Source organism: Acipenser ruthenus, chromosome 40 (assembly GCF_902713425.1).
Source record: "Acipenser ruthenus chromosome 40, fAciRut3.2 maternal haplotype, whole genome shotgun sequence".
Taxonomy (NCBI): Eukaryota; Metazoa; Chordata; class Actinopteri; order Acipenseriformes; family Acipenseridae; genus Acipenser; species Acipenser ruthenus.
The window spans coordinates 8,275,997-8,290,996 of NC_081228.1; the positions used below are offsets into that span (position 1 = coordinate 8,275,997).

The window sequence follows — 15,000 nt, forward strand, 5'->3', positions numbered from 1 at the left end:
CCACGCGTGCAGAGCACAATGGATTAGCAGTCCATCGCCTTAACCACTCGGCCACCTCATCTGCCGTGCTGCGTGCTGTCAAAGAAGAGCTACATTTCAGGATGAAACCCTGGAACGTGAGCAGTTGTCTCAGAAATGAAAGGGATCAATTGCATCAAACTGGTGGGCAGCTGTCCGTGGTAGAGCTCATGCTTTGCATGTATGAGGCCCCGGGCTCAATCCCTGGCATCTCCAAGCCCTTTTTCTTCCCCCTTCACTAAAATCATATTTTGTGATCAGAAGCAAACTCTTACACCTCCTTTCAGGCTTTTTCAAATATTCATTCATTCATTCATTCATTCATTCATTCATTCAATCTATCTGTCTTTTGACTTGTAAATATATACATAAATATAGGTATGTCTGCGTGTGCGGATATTATTTTATTCCTATTTTCTACCAAATCTCACACTTGATGAACATTATCGTTGAAGCAAAACCTACTGGAATAAACTGACCGAGAAAAGGGAAGTGCTCCAGGTGAGCCTCGAACTCACAACCTCGGCATTGCTCTGCAGACATACTGCTATATAAGTACCGCGCGCTAACCGATTGCGCCACTGGAGCGTCAGCAGGAGCCGGCTGACAAACTTAGGAAATCCCTCCAAATGGAAGGCAGATCTTGGGACTGCAACAAAGCCCTTCACTTCAGCAAGCCAGGAGCCGGCTGACACACTTAGGAAATCCCTCTACATGGCCGGCAGATCTTGGGACTGTGCAACAAAGCCCTTCACTTCAGCAAGCTGCAGGCAGGGCCAGGGTGCTGTGGCTTAGTTGGTTAAAGTGCCTGTCTAGTAAACAGGAGATCCTGGGTTCGAATCCCAGCAGCACCTCCATGTTCTCAATTTGTTTATTAAAAACAACCACAAAAGAAAATGATTTGAATTTTAAAGTGTAAACGAAGGAGAAAATCTTGCGAGACTGCTGGAACTCAGCCACAACCTTTTAGTCACGCCACGCAGCACAGCTCAGCACGGTCCAACGCGCTATCTGTAGTGCCACAGAGCTAAACGCAGGTCAAAGCTGCACAGGGAAGGAGAGCCGAGGCCACGGAGGAAAAAGTGCCAAAAGCCGACGAGGATGGGATTCGAACCCACGCGTGCAGAGCACAATGGATTAGCAGTCCATCGCCTTAACCACTCGGCCACCTCATCTGCCGTGCTGCGTGCTGTCAAAGAAGAGCTACATTTCAGGATGAAACCCTGGAACGTGAGCAGTTGTCTCAGAAATGAAAGGGATCAATTGCATCAAACTGGTGGGCAGCTGTCCGTGGTAGAGCTCATGCTTTGCATGTATGAGGCCCCGGGCTCAATCCCTGGCATCTCCAAGCCCTTTTTCTTCCCCCTTCACTAAAATCATATTTTGTGATCAGAAGCAAACTCTTACACCTCCTTTCAGGCTTTTTCAAATATTCATTCATTCATTCATTCATTCATTCAATCTATCTGTCTTTTGACTTGTAAATATATACATAAATATAGGTATGTCTGCGTGTGCGGATATTATTTTATTCCTATTTTCTACCAAATCTCACACTTGATGAACATTATCGTTGAAGCAAAACCTACTGGAATAAACTGACCGAGAAAAGGGAAGTGCTCCAGGTGAGCCTCGAACTCACAACCTCGGCATTGCTCTGCAGACATACTGCTATATAAGTACCGCGCGCTAACCGATTGCGCCACTGGAGCGTCAGCAGGAGCCGGCTGACAAACTTAGGAAATCCCTCCAAATGGAAGGCAGATCTTGGGACTGCAACAAAGCCCTTCACTTCAGCAAGCCAGGAGCCGGCTGACACACTTAGGAAATCCCTCTACATGGCCGGCAGATCTTGGGACTGTGCAACAAAGCCCTTCACTTCAGCAAGCTGCAGGCAGGGCCAGGGTGCTGTGGCTTAGTTGGTTAAAGTGCCTGTCTAGTAAACAGGAGATCCTGGGTTCGAATCCCAGCAGCACCTCCATGTTCTCAATTTGTTTATTAAAAACAACCACAAAAGAAAATGATTTGAATTTTAAAGTGTAAACGAAGGAGAAAATCTTGCGAGACTGCTGGAACTCAGCCACAACCTTTTAGTCACGCCACGCAGCACAGCTCAGCACGGTCCAACGCGCTATCTGTAGTGCCACAGAGCTAAACGCAGGTCAAAGCTGCACAGGGAAGGAGAGCCGAGGCCACGGAGGAAAAAGTGCCAAAAGCCGACGAGGATGGGATTCGAACCCACGCGTGCAGAGCACAATGGATTAGCAGTCCATCGCCTTAACCACTCGGCCACCTCATCTGCCGTGCTGCGTGCTGTCAAAGAAGAGCTACATTTCAGGATGAAACCCTGGAACGTGAGCAGTTGTCTCAGAAATGAAAGGGATCAATTGCATCAAACTGGTGGGCAGCTGTCCGTGGTAGAGCTCATGCTTTGCATGTATGAGGCCCCGGGCTCAATCCCTGGCATCTCCAAGCCCTTTTTCTTCCCCCTTCACTAAAATCATATTTTGTGATCAGAAGCAAACTCTTACACCTCCTTTCAGGCTTTTTCAAATATTCATTCATTCATTCATTCATTCATTCAATCTATCTGTCTTTTGACTTGTAAATATATACATAAATATAGGTATGTCTGCGTGTGCGGATATTATTTTATTCCTATTTTCTACCAAATCTCACACTTGATGAACATTATCGTTGAAGCAAAACCTACTGGAATAAACTGACCGAGAAAAGGGAAGTGCTCCAGGTGAGCCTCGAACTCACAACCTCGGCATTGCTCTGCAGACATACTGCTATATAAGTACCGCGCGCTAACCGATTGCGCCACTGGAGCGTCAGCAGGAGCCGGCTGACAAACTTAGGAAATCCCTCCAAATGGAAGGCAGATCTTGGGACTGCAACAAAGCCCTTCACTTCAGCAAGCCAGGAGCCGGCTGACACACTTAGGAAATCCCTCTACATGGCCGGCAGATCTTGGGACTGTGCAACAAAGCCCTTCACTTCAGCAAGCTGCAGGCAGGGCCAGGGTGCTGTGGCTTAGTTGGTTAAAGTGCCTGTCTAGTAAACAGGAGATCCTGGGTTCGAATCCCAGCAGCACCTCCATGTTCTCAATTTGTTTATTAAAAACAACCACAAAAGAAAATGATTTGAATTTAAAGTGTAAACGAAGGAGAAAATCTTGCGAGACTGCTGGAACTCAGCCACAACCTTTTAGTCACGCCACGCAGCACAGCTCAGCACGGTCCAACGCGCTATCTGTAGTGCCACAGAGCTAAACGCAGGTCAAAGCTGCACAGGGAAGGAGAGCCGAGGCCACGGAGGAAAAAAGTGCCAAAAGCCGACGAGGATGGGATTCGAACCCACGCGTGCAGAGCACAATGGATTAGCAGTCCATCGCCTTAACCACTCGGCCACCTCATCTGCCGTGCTGCGTGCTGTCAAAGAAGAGCTACATTTCAGGATGAAACCCTGGAACGTGAGCAGTTGTCTCAGAAATGAAGGGATCAATTGCATCAAACTGGTGGGCAGCTGTCCGTGGTAGAGCTCATGCTTTGCATGTATGAGGCCCCGGGCTCAATCCCTGGCATCTCCAAGCCCTTTTTCTTCCCCCTTCACTAAAATCATATTTTGTGATCAGAAGCAAACTCTTACACCTCCTTTCAGGCTTTTTCAAATATTCATTCATTCATTCATTCATTCATTCATTCAATCTATCTGTCTTTTGACTTGTAAATATATACATAAATATAGGTATGTCTGCGTGTGCGGATATTATTTTATTCCTATTTTCTACCAAATCTCACACTGATGAACATTATCGTTGAAGCAAAACCTACTGGAATAAACTGACCGAGAAAAGGGAAGTGCTCCAGGTGAGCCTCGAACTCACAACCTCGGCATTGCTCTGCAGACATACTGCTATATAAGTACCGCGCGCTAACCGATTGCGCCACTGGAGCGTCAGCAGGAGCCGGCTGACAAACTTAGGAAATCCCTCCAAATGGAAGGCAGATCTTGGGACTGCAACAAAGCCCTTCACTTCAGCAAGCCAGGAGCCGGCTGACACACTTAGGAAATCCCTCTACATGGCCGGCAGATCTGGGACTGTGCAACAAAGCCCTTCACTTCAGCAAGCTGCAGGCAGGGCCAGGGTGCTGTGGCTTAGTTGGTTAAAGTGCCTGTCTAGTAAACAGGAGATCCTGGGTTCGAATCCCAGCAGCACCTCCATGTTCTCAATTTGTTTATTAAAAACAACCACAAAAGAAAATGATTTGAATTTTAAAGTGTAACGAAGGAGAAAATCTTGCGAGACTGCTGGAACTCAGCCACAACCTTTTAGTCACGCCACGCAGCACAGCTCAGCACGGTCCAACGCGCTATCTGTAGTGCCACAGAGCTAAACGCAGGTCAAAGCTGCACAGGGAAGGAGAGCCGAGGCCACGGAGGAAAAAGTGCCAAAAGCCGACGAGGATGGGATTCGAACCCACGCGTGCAGAGCACAATGGATTAGCAGTCCATCGCCTTAACCACTCGGCCACCTCATCTGCCGTGCTGCGTGCTGTCAAAGAAGAGCTACATTTCAGGATGAAACCCTGGAACGTGAGCAGTTGTCTCAGAAATGAAAGGATCAATTGCATCAAACTGGTGGGCAGCTGTCCGTGGTAGAGCTCATGCTTTGCATGTATGAGGCCCCGGGCTCAATCCCTGGCATCTCCAAGCCCTTTTTCTTCCCCCTTCACTAAAATCATATTTTGTGATCAGAAGCAAACTCTTACACCTCCTTTCAGGCTTTTTCAAATATTCATTCATTCATTCATTCATTCATTCATCAATCTATCTGTCTTTTGACTTGTAAATATATACATAAATATAGGTATGTCTGCGTGTGCGGATATTATTTTATTCCTATTTTCTACCAAATCTCACACTTGATGAACATTATCGTTGAAGCAAAACCTACTGGAATAAACTGACCGAGAAAAGGGAAGTGCTCCAGGTGAGCCTCGAACTCACAACCTCGGCATTGCTCTGCAGACATACTGCTATATAAGTACCGCGCGCTAACCGATTGCGCCACTGGAGCGTCAGCAGGAGCCGGCTGACAAACTTAGGAAATCCCTCCAAATGGAAGGCAGATCTTGGGACTGCAACAAAGCCCTTCACTTCAGCAAGCCAGGAGCCGGCTGACACACTTAGGAAATCCCTCTACATGGCCGGCAGATCTTGGGACTGTGCAACAAAGCCCTTCACTTCAGCAAGCTGCAGGCAGGGCCAGGGTGCTGTGGCTTAGTTGGTTAAAGTGCCTGTCTAGTAAACAGGAGATCCTGGGTTCGAATCCCAGCAGCACCTCCATGTTCTCAATTTGTTTATTAAAAACAACCACAAAAGAAATGATTTGAATTTTAAAGTGTAAACGAAGGAGAAAATCTTGCGAGACTGCTGGAACTCAGCCACAACCTTTTAGTCACGCCACGCAGCACAGCTCAGCACGGTCCAACGCGCTATCTGTAGTGCCACAGAGCTAAACGCAGGTCAAAGCTGCACAGGGAAGGAGAGCCGAGGCCACGGAGGAAAAAGTGCCAAAAGCCGACGAGGATGGGATTCGAACCCACGCGTGCAGAGCACAATGGATTAGCAGTCCATCGCCTTAACCACTCGGCCACCTCATCTGCCGTGCTGCGTGCTGTCAAAGAAGAGCTACATTTCAGGATGAAACCCTGGAACGTGAGCAGTTGCTCAGAAATGAAAGGGATCAATTGCATCAAACTGGTGGGCAGCTGTCCGTGGTAGAGCTCATGCTTTGCATGTATGAGGCCCCGGGCTCAATCCCTGGCATCTCCAAGCCCTTTTTCTTCCCCCTTCACTAAAATCATATTTTGTGATCAGAAGCAAACTCTTACACCTCCTTTCAGGCTTTTTCAAATATTCATTCATTCATTCATTCATTCATTCATTCAATCTATCTGTCCTTTTGACTTGTAAATATATACATAAATATAGGTATGTCTGCGTGTGCGGATATTATTTTATTCCTATTTTCTACCAAATCTCACACTTGATGAACATTATCGTTGAAGCAAAACCTACTGGAATAAACTGACCGAGAAAAGGGAAGTGCTCCAGGTGAGCCTCGAACTCACAACCTCGGCATTGCTCTGCAGACATACTGCTATATAAGTACCGCGCGCTAACCGATTGCGCCACTGGAGCGTCAGCAGGAGCCGGCTGACAAACTTAGGAAATCCCTCCAAATGGAAGGCAGATCTTGGGACTGCAACAAAGCCCTTCACTTCAGCAAGCCAGGAGCCGGCTGACACACTTAGGAAATCCCTCTACATGGCCGGCAGATCTTGGGACTGTGCAACAAAGCCCTTCACTTCAGCAAGCTGCAGGCAGGGCCAGGGTGCTGTGGCTTAGTTGGTTAAAGTGCCTGTCTAGTAAACAGGAGATCCTGGGTTCGAATCCCAGCAGCACCTCCATGTTCTCAATTTGTTTATTAAAAACAACCACAAAAGAAAATGATTTGAATTTTAAAGTGTAAACGAAGGAGAAAATCTTGCGAGACTGCTGGAACTCAGCCACAACCTTTTAGTCACGCCACGCAGCACAGCTCAGCACGGTCCAACGCGCTATCTGTAGTGCCACAGAGCTAAACGCAGGTCAAAGCTGCACAGGGAAGGAGAGCCGAGGCCACGGAGGAAAAAGTGCCAAAAGCCGACGAGGATGGGATTCGAACCCACGCGTGCAGAGCACAATGGATTAGCAGTCCATCGCCTTAACCACTCGGCCACCTCATCTGCCGTGCTGCGTGCTGTCAAAGAAGAGCTACATTTCAGGATGAAACCCTGGAACGTGAGCAGTTGTCTCAGAAATGAAAGGGATCAATTGCATCAAAACTGGTGGGCAGCTGTCCGTGGTAGAGCTCATGCTTTGCATGTATGAGGCCCCGGGCTCAATCCCTGGCATCTCCAAGCCCTTTTTCTTCCCCCTTCACTAAAATCATATTTTGTGATCAGAAGCAAACTCTTACACCTCCTTTCAGGCTTTTTCAAATATTCATTCATTCATTCATTCATTCATTCAATCTATCTGTCTTTTGACTTGTAAATATATACATAAATATAGGTATGTCTGCGTGTGCGGATATTATTTTTATTCCTATTTTTCTACCAAATCTCACACTTGATGAACATTATCGTTGAAGCAAAACCTACTGGAATAAACTGACCGAGAAAAGGGAAGTGCTCCAGGTGAGCCTCGAACTCACAACCTCGGCATTGCTCTGCAGACATACTGCTATATAAGTACCGCGCGCTAACCGATTGCGCCACTGGAGCGTCAGCAGGAGCCGGCTGACAAACTTAGGAAATCCCTCCAAATGGAAGGCAGATCTTGGGACTGCAACAAAGCCCTTCACTTCAGCAAGCCAGGAGCCGGCTGACACACTTAGGAAATCCCTCTACATGGCCGGCAGATCTTGGGACTGTGCAACAAAGCCCTTCACTTCAGCAAGCTGCAGGCAGGGCCAGGGTGCTGTGGCTTAGTTGGTTAAAGTGCCTGTCTAGTAAACAGGAGATCCTGGGTTCGAATCCCAGCAGCACCTCCATGTTCTCAATTTGTTTATTAAAAACAACCACAAAAGAAAATGATTTGAATTTTAAAGTGTAAACGAAGGAGAAAATCTTGCGAGACTGCTGGAACTCAGCCACAACCTTTTAGTCACGCCACGCAGCACAGCTCAGCACGGTCCAACGCGCTATCTGTAGTGCCACAGAGCTAACGCAGGTCAAAGCTGCACAGGGAAGGAGAGCCGAGGCCACGGAGGAAAAAGTGCCAAAAGCCGACGAGGATGGGATTCGAACCCACGCGTGCAGAGCACAATGGATTAGCAGTCCATCGCCTTAACCACTCGGCCACCTCATCTGCCGTGCTGCGTGCTGTCAAAGAAGAGCTACATTTCAGGATGAAACCCTGGAACGTGAGCAGTTGTCTCAGAAATAAAAGGGATCAATTGCATCAAACTGGTGGGCAGCTGTCCGTGGTAGAGCTCATGCTTTGCATGTATGAGGCCCCGGGCTCAATCCCTGGCATCTCCAAGCCCTTTTTCTTCCCCCTTCACTAAAATCATATTTTGTGATCAGAAGCAAAGTCTTACACCTCCTTTCAGGCTTTTTCAAATATTCATTCATTCATTCATTCATTCATTCAATCTATCTGTCTTTTGACTTGTAAATATATACATAAATATAGGTATGTCTGCGTGTGCGGATATTATTTTATTCCTATTTTCTACCAAATCTCACACTTGATGAACATTATCGTTGAAGCAAAACCTACTGGAATAAACTGACCGAGAAAAGGGAAGTGCTCCAGGTGAGCCTCGAACTCACAACCTCGGCATTGCTCTGCAGACATACTGCTATATAAGTACCGCGCGCTAACCGATTGCGCCACTGGAGCGTCAGCAGGAGCCGGCTGACAAACTTAGGAAATCCCTCCAAATGGAAGGCAGATCTTGGGACTGCAACAAAGCCCTTCACTTCAGCAAGCCAGGAGCCGGCTGACACACTTAGGAAATCCCTCTACATGGCCGGCAGATCTTGGGACTGTGCAACAAAGCCCTTCACTTCAGCAAGCTGCAGGCAGGGCCAGGGTGCTGTGGCTTAGTTGGTTAAAGTGCCTGTCTAGTAAACAGGAGATCCTGGGTTCGAATCCCAGCAGCACCTCCATGTTCTCAATTTGTTTATTAAAAACAACCACAAAAGAAAATGATTTGAATTTTAAAGTGTAAACGAAGGAGAAAATCTTGCGAGACTGCTGGAACTCAGCCACAACCTTTTAGTCACGCCACGCAGCACAGCTCAGCACGGTCCAACGCGCTATCTGTAGTGCCACAGAGCTAAACGCAGGTCAAAGCTGCACAGGGAAGGAGAGCCGAGGCCACGGAGGAAAAAGTGCCAAAAGCCGACGAGGATGGGATTCGAACCCACGCGTGCAGAGCACAATGGATTAGCAGTCCATCGCCTTAACCACTCGGCCACCTCATCTGCCGTGCTGCGTGCTGTCAAAGAAGAGCTACATTTCAGGATGAAACCCTGGAACGTGAGCAGTTGTCTCAGAAATAAAAGGATCAATTGCATCAAACTGGTGGGCAGCTGTCCGTGGTAGAGCTCATGCTTTGCATGTATGAGGCCCCGGGCTCAATCCCTGGCATCTCCAAGCCCTTTTTCTTCCCCCTTCACTAAAATCATATTTTGTGATCAGAAGCAAACTCTTACACCTCCTTTCAGGCTTTTTCAAATATTCATTCATTCATTCATTCATTCATTCATCTATCTGTCTTTTGACTTGTAATATATACATAAATATAGGTATGTCTGCGTGTGCGGATATTATTTTATTCCTATTTTCTACCAAATCTCACACTTGATGAACATTATCGTTGAAGCAAAACCTACTGGAATAAACTGACCGAGAAAAGGGAAGTGCTCCAGGTGAGCCTCGAACTCACAACCTCGGCATTGCTCTGCAGACATACTGCTATATAAGTACCCGCGCGCTAACCGATTGCGCCACTGGAGCGTCAGCAGGAGCCGGCTGACAAACTTAGGAAATCCCTCCAAATGGAAGGCAGATCTTGGGACTGCAACAAAGCCCTTCACTTCAGCAAGCCAGGAGCCGGCTGACACACTTAGGAAATCCCTCTACATGGCCGGCAGATCTTGGGACTGTGCAACAAAGCCCTTCACTTCAGCAAGCTGCAGGCAGGGCCAGGTGCTGTGGCTTAGTTGGTTAAAGTGCCTGTCTAGTAACAGGAGATCCTGGGTTCGAATCCCAGCAGCACCTCCATGTTCTCAATTTGTTTATTAAAAACAACCACAAAGAAAATGATTTGAATTTTAAAGTGTAAACGAAGGAGAAAATCTTGCGAGACTGCTGGAACTCAGCCACAACCTTTTAGTCACGCCACGCAGCACAGCTCAGCACGGTCCAACGCGCTATCTGTAGTGCCACAGAGCTAAACGCAGGTCAAAGCTGCACAGGGAAGGAGAGCCGAGGCCACGGAGGAAAAAGTGCCAAAAGCCGACGAGGATGGGATTCGAACCCACGCGTGCAGAGCACAATGGATTAGCAGTCCATCGCCTTAACACTCGGCCACCTCATCTGCCGTGCTGCGTGCTGTCAAAGAAGAGCTACATTTCAGGATGAAACCCTGGAACGTGAGCAGTTGTCTCAGAAATGAAAGGGATCAATTGCATCAAACTGGTGGGCAGCTGTCCGTGGTAGAGCTCATGCTTTGCATGTATGAGGCCCCGGGCTCAATCCCTGGCATCTCCAAGCCCTTTTTCTTCCCCCTTCACTAAAATCATATTTTGTGATCAGAAGCAAACTCTTACACCTCCTTTCAGGCTTTTTCAAATATTCATTCATTCATTCATTCATTCATTCAATCTATCTGTCTTTTGACTTGTAAATATATACATAAATATAGGTATGTCTGCGTGTGCGGATATTATTTTATTCCTATTTTCTACCAAATCTCACACTTGATGAACATTATCGTTGAAGCAAAACCTACTGGAATAAACTGACCGAGAAAAGGAAGTGCTCCAGGTGAGCCTCGAACTCACAACCTCGGCATTGCTCTGCAGACATACTGCTATATAAGTACCGCGCGCTAACCGATTGCGCCACTGGAGCGTCAGCAGGAGCCGGCTGACAAACTTAGGAAATCCCTCCAAATGGAAGGCAGATCTTGGGACTGCAACAAAGCCCTTCACTTCAGCAAGCCAGGAGCCGGCTGACACACTTAGGAAATCCCTCTACATGGCCGGCAGATCTTGGGACTGTGCAACAAAGCCCTTCACTTCAGCAAGCTGCAGGCAGGGCCAGGGTGCTGTGGCTTAGTTGGTTAAAGTGCCTGTCTAGTAAACAGGAGATCCTGGGTTCGAATCCCAGCAGCACCTCCATGTTCTCAATTTGTTTATTAAAAACAACCACAAAAGAAAATGATTTGAATTTTAAAGTGTAAACGAAGGAGAAAATCTTGCGAGACTGCTGGAACTCAGCCACAAACCTTTTAGTCACGCCACGCAGCACAGCTCAGCACGGTCCAACGCGCTATCTGTAGTGCCACAGAGCTAAACGCAGGTCAAAGCTGCACAGGGAAGGAGAGCCGAGGCCACGGAGGAAAAAGTGCCAAAAGCCGACGAGGATGGGATTCGAACCCACGCGTGCAGAGCACAATGGATTAGCAGTCCATCGCCTTAACCACTCGGCCACCTCATCTGCCGTGCTGCGTGCTGTCAAAGAAGAGCTACATTTCAGGATGAAACCCTGGAACGTGAGCAGTTGTCTCAGAAATGAAAGGGATCAATTGCATCAAACTGGTGGGCAGCTGTCCGTGGTAGAGCTCATGCTTTGCATGTATGAGGCCCCGGGCTCAATCCCTGGCATCTCCAAGCCCTTTTTCTTCCCCCTTCACTAAAATCATATTTTGTGATCAGAAGCAAACTCTTACACCTCCTTTCAGGCTTTTTCAAATATTCATTCATTCATTCATTCATTCATTCAATCTATCTGTCTTTTGACTTGTAAATATATACATAAATATAGGTATGTCTGCGTGTGCGGATATTATTTTATTCCTATTTTCTACCAAATCTCACACTTGATGAACATTATCGTTGAAGCAAAACCTACTGGAATAAACTGACCGAGAAAAGGGAAGTGCTCCAGGTGAGCCTCGAACTCACAACCTCGGCATTGCTCTGCAGACATACTGCTATATAAGTACCGCGCGCTAACCGATTGCGCCACTGGAGCGTCAGCAGGAGCCGGCTGACAAACTTAGGAAATCCCTCCAAATGGAAGGCAGATCTTGGGACTGCAACAAAGCCCTTCACTTCAGCAAGCCAGGAGCCGGCTGACACACTTAGGAAATCCCTCTACATGGCCGGCAGATCTTGGGACTGTGCAACAAAGCCCTTCACTTCAGCAAGCTGCAGGCAGGGCCAGGGTGCTGTGGCTTAGTTGGTTAAAGTGCCTGTCTAGTAAACAGGAGATCCTGGGTTCGAATCCCAGCAGCACCTCCATGTTCTCAATTTGTTTATTAAAAACAACCACAAAAGAAAATGATTTGAATTTTAAAGTGTAAACGAAGGAGAAAATCTTGCGAGACTGCTGGAACTCAGCCACAACCTTTTAGTCACGCCACGCAGCACAGCTCAGCACGGTCCAACGCGCTATCTGTAGTGCCACAGAGCTAAACGCAGGTCAAAGCTGCACAGGGAAGGAGAGCCGAGGCCACGGAGGAAAAAGTGCCAAAAGCCGACGAGGATGGGATTCGAACCCACGCGTGCAGAGCACAATGGATTAGCAGTCCATCGCCTTAACCACTCGGCCACCTCATCTGCCGTGCTGCGTGCTGTCAAAGAAGAGCTACATTTCAGGATGAAACCCTGGAACGTGAGCAGTTGTCTCAGAAATAAAAGGGATCAATTGCATCAAACTGGTGGGCAGCTGTCCGTGGTAGAGCTCATGCTTTGCATGTATGAGGCCCCGGGCTCAATCCCTGGCATCTCCAAGCCCTTTTTCTTCCCCCTTCACTAAAATCATATTTTGTGATCAGAAGCAAAGTCTTACACCTCCTTTCAGGCTTTTTCAAATATTCATTCATTCATTCATTCATTCATTCAATCTATCTGTCTTTTGACTTGTAAATATATACATAAATATAGGTATGTCTGCGTGTGCGGATATTATTTTATTCCTATTTTCTACCAAATCTCACACTTGATGAACATTATCGTTGAAGCAAAACCTACTGGAATAAACTGACCGAGAAAAGGGAAGTGCTCCAGGTGAGCCTCGAACTCACAACCTCGGCATTGCTCTGCAGACATACTGCTATATAAGTACCGCGCGCTAACCGATTGCGCCACTGGAGCGTCAGCAGGAGCCGGCTGACAAACTTAGGAAATCCCTCCAAATGGAAGGCAGATCTTGGGACTGCAACAAAGCCCTTCACTTCAGCAAGCCAGGAGCCGGCTGACACACTTAGGAAATCCCTCTACATGGCCGGCAGATCTTGGGACTGTGCAACAAAGCCCTTCACTTCAGCAAGCTGCAGGCAGGGCCAGGGTGCTGTGGCTTAGTTGGTTAAAGTGCCTGTCTAGTAAACAGGAGATCCTGGGTTCGAATCCCAGCAGCACCTCCATGTTCTCAATTTGTTTATTAAAAACAACCACAAAAGAAAATGATTTGAATTTTAAAGTGTAAACGAAGGAGAAAATCTTGCGAGACTGCTGGAACTCAGCCACAACCTTTTAGTCACGCCACGCAGCACAGCTCAGCACGGTCCAACGCGCTATCTGTAGTGCCACAGAGCTAAACGCAGGTCAAAGCTGCACAGGGAAGGAGAGCCGAGGCCACGGAGGAAAAAGTGCCAAAAGCCGACGAGGATGGGATTCGAACCCACGCGTGCAGAGCACAATGGATTAGCAGTCCATCGCCTTAACCACTCGGCCACCTCATCTGCCGTGCTGCGTGCTGTCAAAGAAGAGCTACATTTCAGGATGAAACCCTGGAACGTGAGCAGTTGTCTCAGAAATGAAAGGGATCAATTGCATCAAACTGGTGGGCAGCTGTCCGTGGTAGAGCTCATGCTTTGCATGTATGAGGCCCCGGGCTCAATCCCTGGCATCTCCAAGCCCTTTTTCTTCCCCCTTCACTAAAATCATATTTTGTGATCAGAAGCAAACTCTTACACCTCCTTTCAGGCTTTTTCAAATATTCATTCATTCATTCATTCATTCATTCAATCTATCTGTCTTTTGACTTGTAAATATATACATAAATATAGGTATGTCTGCGTGTGCGGATATTATTTTATTCCTATTTTCTACCAAATCTCACACTTGATGAACATTATCGTTGAAGCAAAACCTACTGGAATAAACTGACCGAGAAAAGGGAAGTGCTCCAGGTGAGCCTCGAACTCACAACCTCGGCATTGCTCTGCAGACATACTGCTATATAAGTACCGCGCGCTAACCGATTGCGCCACTGGAGCGTCAGCAGGAGCCGGCTGACAAACTTAGGAAATCCCTCCAAATGGAAGGCAGATCTTGGGACTGCAACAAAGCCCTTCACTTCAGCAAGCCAGGAGCCGGCTGACACACTTAGGAAATCCCTCTACATGGCCGGCAGATCTTGGGACTGTGCAACAAAGCCCTTCACTTCAGCAAGCTGCAGGCAGGGCCAGGGTGCTGTGGCTTAGTTGGTTAAAGTGCCTGTCTAGTAAACAGGAGATCCTGGGTTCGAATCCCAGCAGCACCTCCATGTTCTCAATTTGTTTATTAAAAACAACCACAAAAGAAAATGATTTGAATTTTAAAGTGTAAACGAAGGAGAAAATCTTGCGAGACTGCTGGAACTCAGCCACAACCTTTTAGTCACGCCACGCAGCACAGCTCAGCACGGTCCAACGCGCTATCTGTAGTGCCACAGAGCTAAACGCAGGTCAAAGCTGCACAGGGAAGGAGAGCCGAGGCCACGGAGGAAAAAGTGCCAAAAGCCGACGAGGATGGGATTCGAACCCACGCGTGCAGAGCACAATGGATTAGCAGTCCATCGCCTTAACCACTCGGCCACCTCATCTGCCGTGCTGCGTGCTGTCAAAGAAGAGCTACATTTCAGGATGAAACCCTGGAACGTGAGCAGTTGTCTCAGAAATAAAAGGGATCAATTGCATCAAACTGGTGGGCAGCTGTCCGTGGTAGAGCTCATGCTTTGCATGTATGAGGCCCCGGGCTCAATCCCTGGCATCTCCAAGCCCTTTTTCTTCCCCCTTCACTAAAATCATATTTTGTGATCAGAAGCAAAGTCTTACACCTCCTTTCAGGCTTTTTCAAATATTCATTCATTCATTCATTCATTCATTCAATCTATCTGTCTTTTGACTTGTAAATATATACA

At 47.5% G+C, this 15,000-nt stretch overlaps 1 protein-coding gene and 38 non-coding genes across 39 annotated transcripts in view; 12 read left to right on the forward strand and 27 right to left on the reverse strand.

The window, feature by feature from the left end:
• LOC131708099 (uncharacterized) overlaps positions 1 to 15,000 on the reverse strand; it is a 174,376-nt gene that overhangs the window by 97,275 nt on the left and 62,101 nt on the right. The window lies entirely within an intron of this gene.
• Positions 512 to 606, reverse strand: trnai-uau (transfer RNA isoleucine (anticodon UAU)). The gene is made up of 2 exons: positions 569 to 606; positions 512 to 547 (listed from the first exon to the last, which is right to left on the reverse strand). It is a non-coding gene; the product is annotated as a tRNA-Ile (tRNA).
• trnat-agu (transfer RNA threonine (anticodon AGU)) lies at positions 799 to 872 on the forward strand. Its single transcript has one exon. It is a non-coding gene; the product is annotated as a tRNA-Thr (tRNA).
• trnas-gcu (transfer RNA serine (anticodon GCU)) lies at positions 1,112 to 1,193 on the reverse strand. The gene has a single exon. It is a non-coding gene; the product is annotated as a tRNA-Ser (tRNA).
• Positions 1,636 to 1,730, reverse strand: trnai-uau (transfer RNA isoleucine (anticodon UAU)). The gene is made up of 2 exons: positions 1,693 to 1,730; positions 1,636 to 1,671 (listed from the first exon to the last, which is right to left on the reverse strand). It is a non-coding gene; the product is annotated as a tRNA-Ile (tRNA).
• trnat-agu (transfer RNA threonine (anticodon AGU)) lies at positions 1,923 to 1,996 on the forward strand. Its single transcript has one exon. It is a non-coding gene; the product is annotated as a tRNA-Thr (tRNA).
• trnas-gcu (transfer RNA serine (anticodon GCU)) lies at positions 2,236 to 2,317 on the reverse strand. Its single transcript has one exon. It is a non-coding gene; the product is annotated as a tRNA-Ser (tRNA).
• Positions 2,760 to 2,854, reverse strand: trnai-uau (transfer RNA isoleucine (anticodon UAU)). Its single transcript has 2 exons — positions 2,817 to 2,854; positions 2,760 to 2,795 (listed from the first exon to the last, which is right to left on the reverse strand). It is a non-coding gene; the product is annotated as a tRNA-Ile (tRNA).
• Positions 3,047 to 3,120, forward strand: trnat-agu (transfer RNA threonine (anticodon AGU)). The gene has a single exon. It is a non-coding gene; the product is annotated as a tRNA-Thr (tRNA).
• trnas-gcu (transfer RNA serine (anticodon GCU)) lies at positions 3,360 to 3,441 on the reverse strand. The gene has a single exon. It is a non-coding gene; the product is annotated as a tRNA-Ser (tRNA).
• trnai-uau (transfer RNA isoleucine (anticodon UAU)) lies at positions 3,886 to 3,980 on the reverse strand. The gene is made up of 2 exons: positions 3,943 to 3,980; positions 3,886 to 3,921 (listed from the first exon to the last, which is right to left on the reverse strand). It is a non-coding gene; the product is annotated as a tRNA-Ile (tRNA).
• On the forward strand, positions 4,172 to 4,245 carry trnat-agu (transfer RNA threonine (anticodon AGU)). Its single transcript has one exon. It is a non-coding gene; the product is annotated as a tRNA-Thr (tRNA).
• trnas-gcu (transfer RNA serine (anticodon GCU)) lies at positions 4,484 to 4,565 on the reverse strand. Its single transcript has one exon. It is a non-coding gene; the product is annotated as a tRNA-Ser (tRNA).
• On the reverse strand, positions 5,010 to 5,104 carry trnai-uau (transfer RNA isoleucine (anticodon UAU)). Its single transcript has 2 exons — positions 5,067 to 5,104; positions 5,010 to 5,045 (listed from the first exon to the last, which is right to left on the reverse strand). It is a non-coding gene; the product is annotated as a tRNA-Ile (tRNA).
• On the forward strand, positions 5,297 to 5,370 carry trnat-agu (transfer RNA threonine (anticodon AGU)). The gene has a single exon. It is a non-coding gene; the product is annotated as a tRNA-Thr (tRNA).
• On the reverse strand, positions 5,609 to 5,690 carry trnas-gcu (transfer RNA serine (anticodon GCU)). The gene has a single exon. It is a non-coding gene; the product is annotated as a tRNA-Ser (tRNA).
• trnai-uau (transfer RNA isoleucine (anticodon UAU)) lies at positions 6,137 to 6,231 on the reverse strand. The gene is made up of 2 exons: positions 6,194 to 6,231; positions 6,137 to 6,172 (listed from the first exon to the last, which is right to left on the reverse strand). It is a non-coding gene; the product is annotated as a tRNA-Ile (tRNA).
• trnat-agu (transfer RNA threonine (anticodon AGU)) lies at positions 6,424 to 6,497 on the forward strand. The gene has a single exon. It is a non-coding gene; the product is annotated as a tRNA-Thr (tRNA).
• On the reverse strand, positions 6,737 to 6,818 carry trnas-gcu (transfer RNA serine (anticodon GCU)). Its single transcript has one exon. It is a non-coding gene; the product is annotated as a tRNA-Ser (tRNA).
• On the reverse strand, positions 7,264 to 7,358 carry trnai-uau (transfer RNA isoleucine (anticodon UAU)). Its single transcript has 2 exons — positions 7,321 to 7,358; positions 7,264 to 7,299 (listed from the first exon to the last, which is right to left on the reverse strand). It is a non-coding gene; the product is annotated as a tRNA-Ile (tRNA).
• On the forward strand, positions 7,551 to 7,624 carry trnat-agu (transfer RNA threonine (anticodon AGU)). The gene has a single exon. It is a non-coding gene; the product is annotated as a tRNA-Thr (tRNA).
• trnas-gcu (transfer RNA serine (anticodon GCU)) lies at positions 7,863 to 7,944 on the reverse strand. Its single transcript has one exon. It is a non-coding gene; the product is annotated as a tRNA-Ser (tRNA).
• trnai-uau (transfer RNA isoleucine (anticodon UAU)) lies at positions 8,387 to 8,481 on the reverse strand. The gene is made up of 2 exons: positions 8,444 to 8,481; positions 8,387 to 8,422 (listed from the first exon to the last, which is right to left on the reverse strand). It is a non-coding gene; the product is annotated as a tRNA-Ile (tRNA).
• Positions 8,674 to 8,747, forward strand: trnat-agu (transfer RNA threonine (anticodon AGU)). The gene has a single exon. It is a non-coding gene; the product is annotated as a tRNA-Thr (tRNA).
• Positions 8,987 to 9,068, reverse strand: trnas-gcu (transfer RNA serine (anticodon GCU)). The gene has a single exon. It is a non-coding gene; the product is annotated as a tRNA-Ser (tRNA).
• On the reverse strand, positions 9,508 to 9,603 carry trnai-uau (transfer RNA isoleucine (anticodon UAU)). The gene is made up of 2 exons: positions 9,565 to 9,603; positions 9,508 to 9,543 (listed from the first exon to the last, which is right to left on the reverse strand). It is a non-coding gene; the product is annotated as a tRNA-Ile (tRNA).
• On the reverse strand, positions 10,106 to 10,186 carry trnas-gcu (transfer RNA serine (anticodon GCU)). The gene has a single exon. It is a non-coding gene; the product is annotated as a tRNA-Ser (tRNA).
• On the reverse strand, positions 10,628 to 10,722 carry trnai-uau (transfer RNA isoleucine (anticodon UAU)). The gene is made up of 2 exons: positions 10,685 to 10,722; positions 10,628 to 10,663 (listed from the first exon to the last, which is right to left on the reverse strand). It is a non-coding gene; the product is annotated as a tRNA-Ile (tRNA).
• Positions 10,915 to 10,988, forward strand: trnat-agu (transfer RNA threonine (anticodon AGU)). Its single transcript has one exon. It is a non-coding gene; the product is annotated as a tRNA-Thr (tRNA).
• On the reverse strand, positions 11,229 to 11,310 carry trnas-gcu (transfer RNA serine (anticodon GCU)). Its single transcript has one exon. It is a non-coding gene; the product is annotated as a tRNA-Ser (tRNA).
• trnai-uau (transfer RNA isoleucine (anticodon UAU)) lies at positions 11,753 to 11,847 on the reverse strand. The gene is made up of 2 exons: positions 11,810 to 11,847; positions 11,753 to 11,788 (listed from the first exon to the last, which is right to left on the reverse strand). It is a non-coding gene; the product is annotated as a tRNA-Ile (tRNA).
• Positions 12,040 to 12,113, forward strand: trnat-agu (transfer RNA threonine (anticodon AGU)). Its single transcript has one exon. It is a non-coding gene; the product is annotated as a tRNA-Thr (tRNA).
• trnas-gcu (transfer RNA serine (anticodon GCU)) lies at positions 12,353 to 12,434 on the reverse strand. The gene has a single exon. It is a non-coding gene; the product is annotated as a tRNA-Ser (tRNA).
• On the reverse strand, positions 12,877 to 12,971 carry trnai-uau (transfer RNA isoleucine (anticodon UAU)). The gene is made up of 2 exons: positions 12,934 to 12,971; positions 12,877 to 12,912 (listed from the first exon to the last, which is right to left on the reverse strand). It is a non-coding gene; the product is annotated as a tRNA-Ile (tRNA).
• trnat-agu (transfer RNA threonine (anticodon AGU)) lies at positions 13,164 to 13,237 on the forward strand. The gene has a single exon. It is a non-coding gene; the product is annotated as a tRNA-Thr (tRNA).
• Positions 13,477 to 13,558, reverse strand: trnas-gcu (transfer RNA serine (anticodon GCU)). The gene has a single exon. It is a non-coding gene; the product is annotated as a tRNA-Ser (tRNA).
• trnai-uau (transfer RNA isoleucine (anticodon UAU)) lies at positions 14,001 to 14,095 on the reverse strand. Its single transcript has 2 exons — positions 14,058 to 14,095; positions 14,001 to 14,036 (listed from the first exon to the last, which is right to left on the reverse strand). It is a non-coding gene; the product is annotated as a tRNA-Ile (tRNA).
• On the forward strand, positions 14,288 to 14,361 carry trnat-agu (transfer RNA threonine (anticodon AGU)). The gene has a single exon. It is a non-coding gene; the product is annotated as a tRNA-Thr (tRNA).
• Positions 14,601 to 14,682, reverse strand: trnas-gcu (transfer RNA serine (anticodon GCU)). The gene has a single exon. It is a non-coding gene; the product is annotated as a tRNA-Ser (tRNA).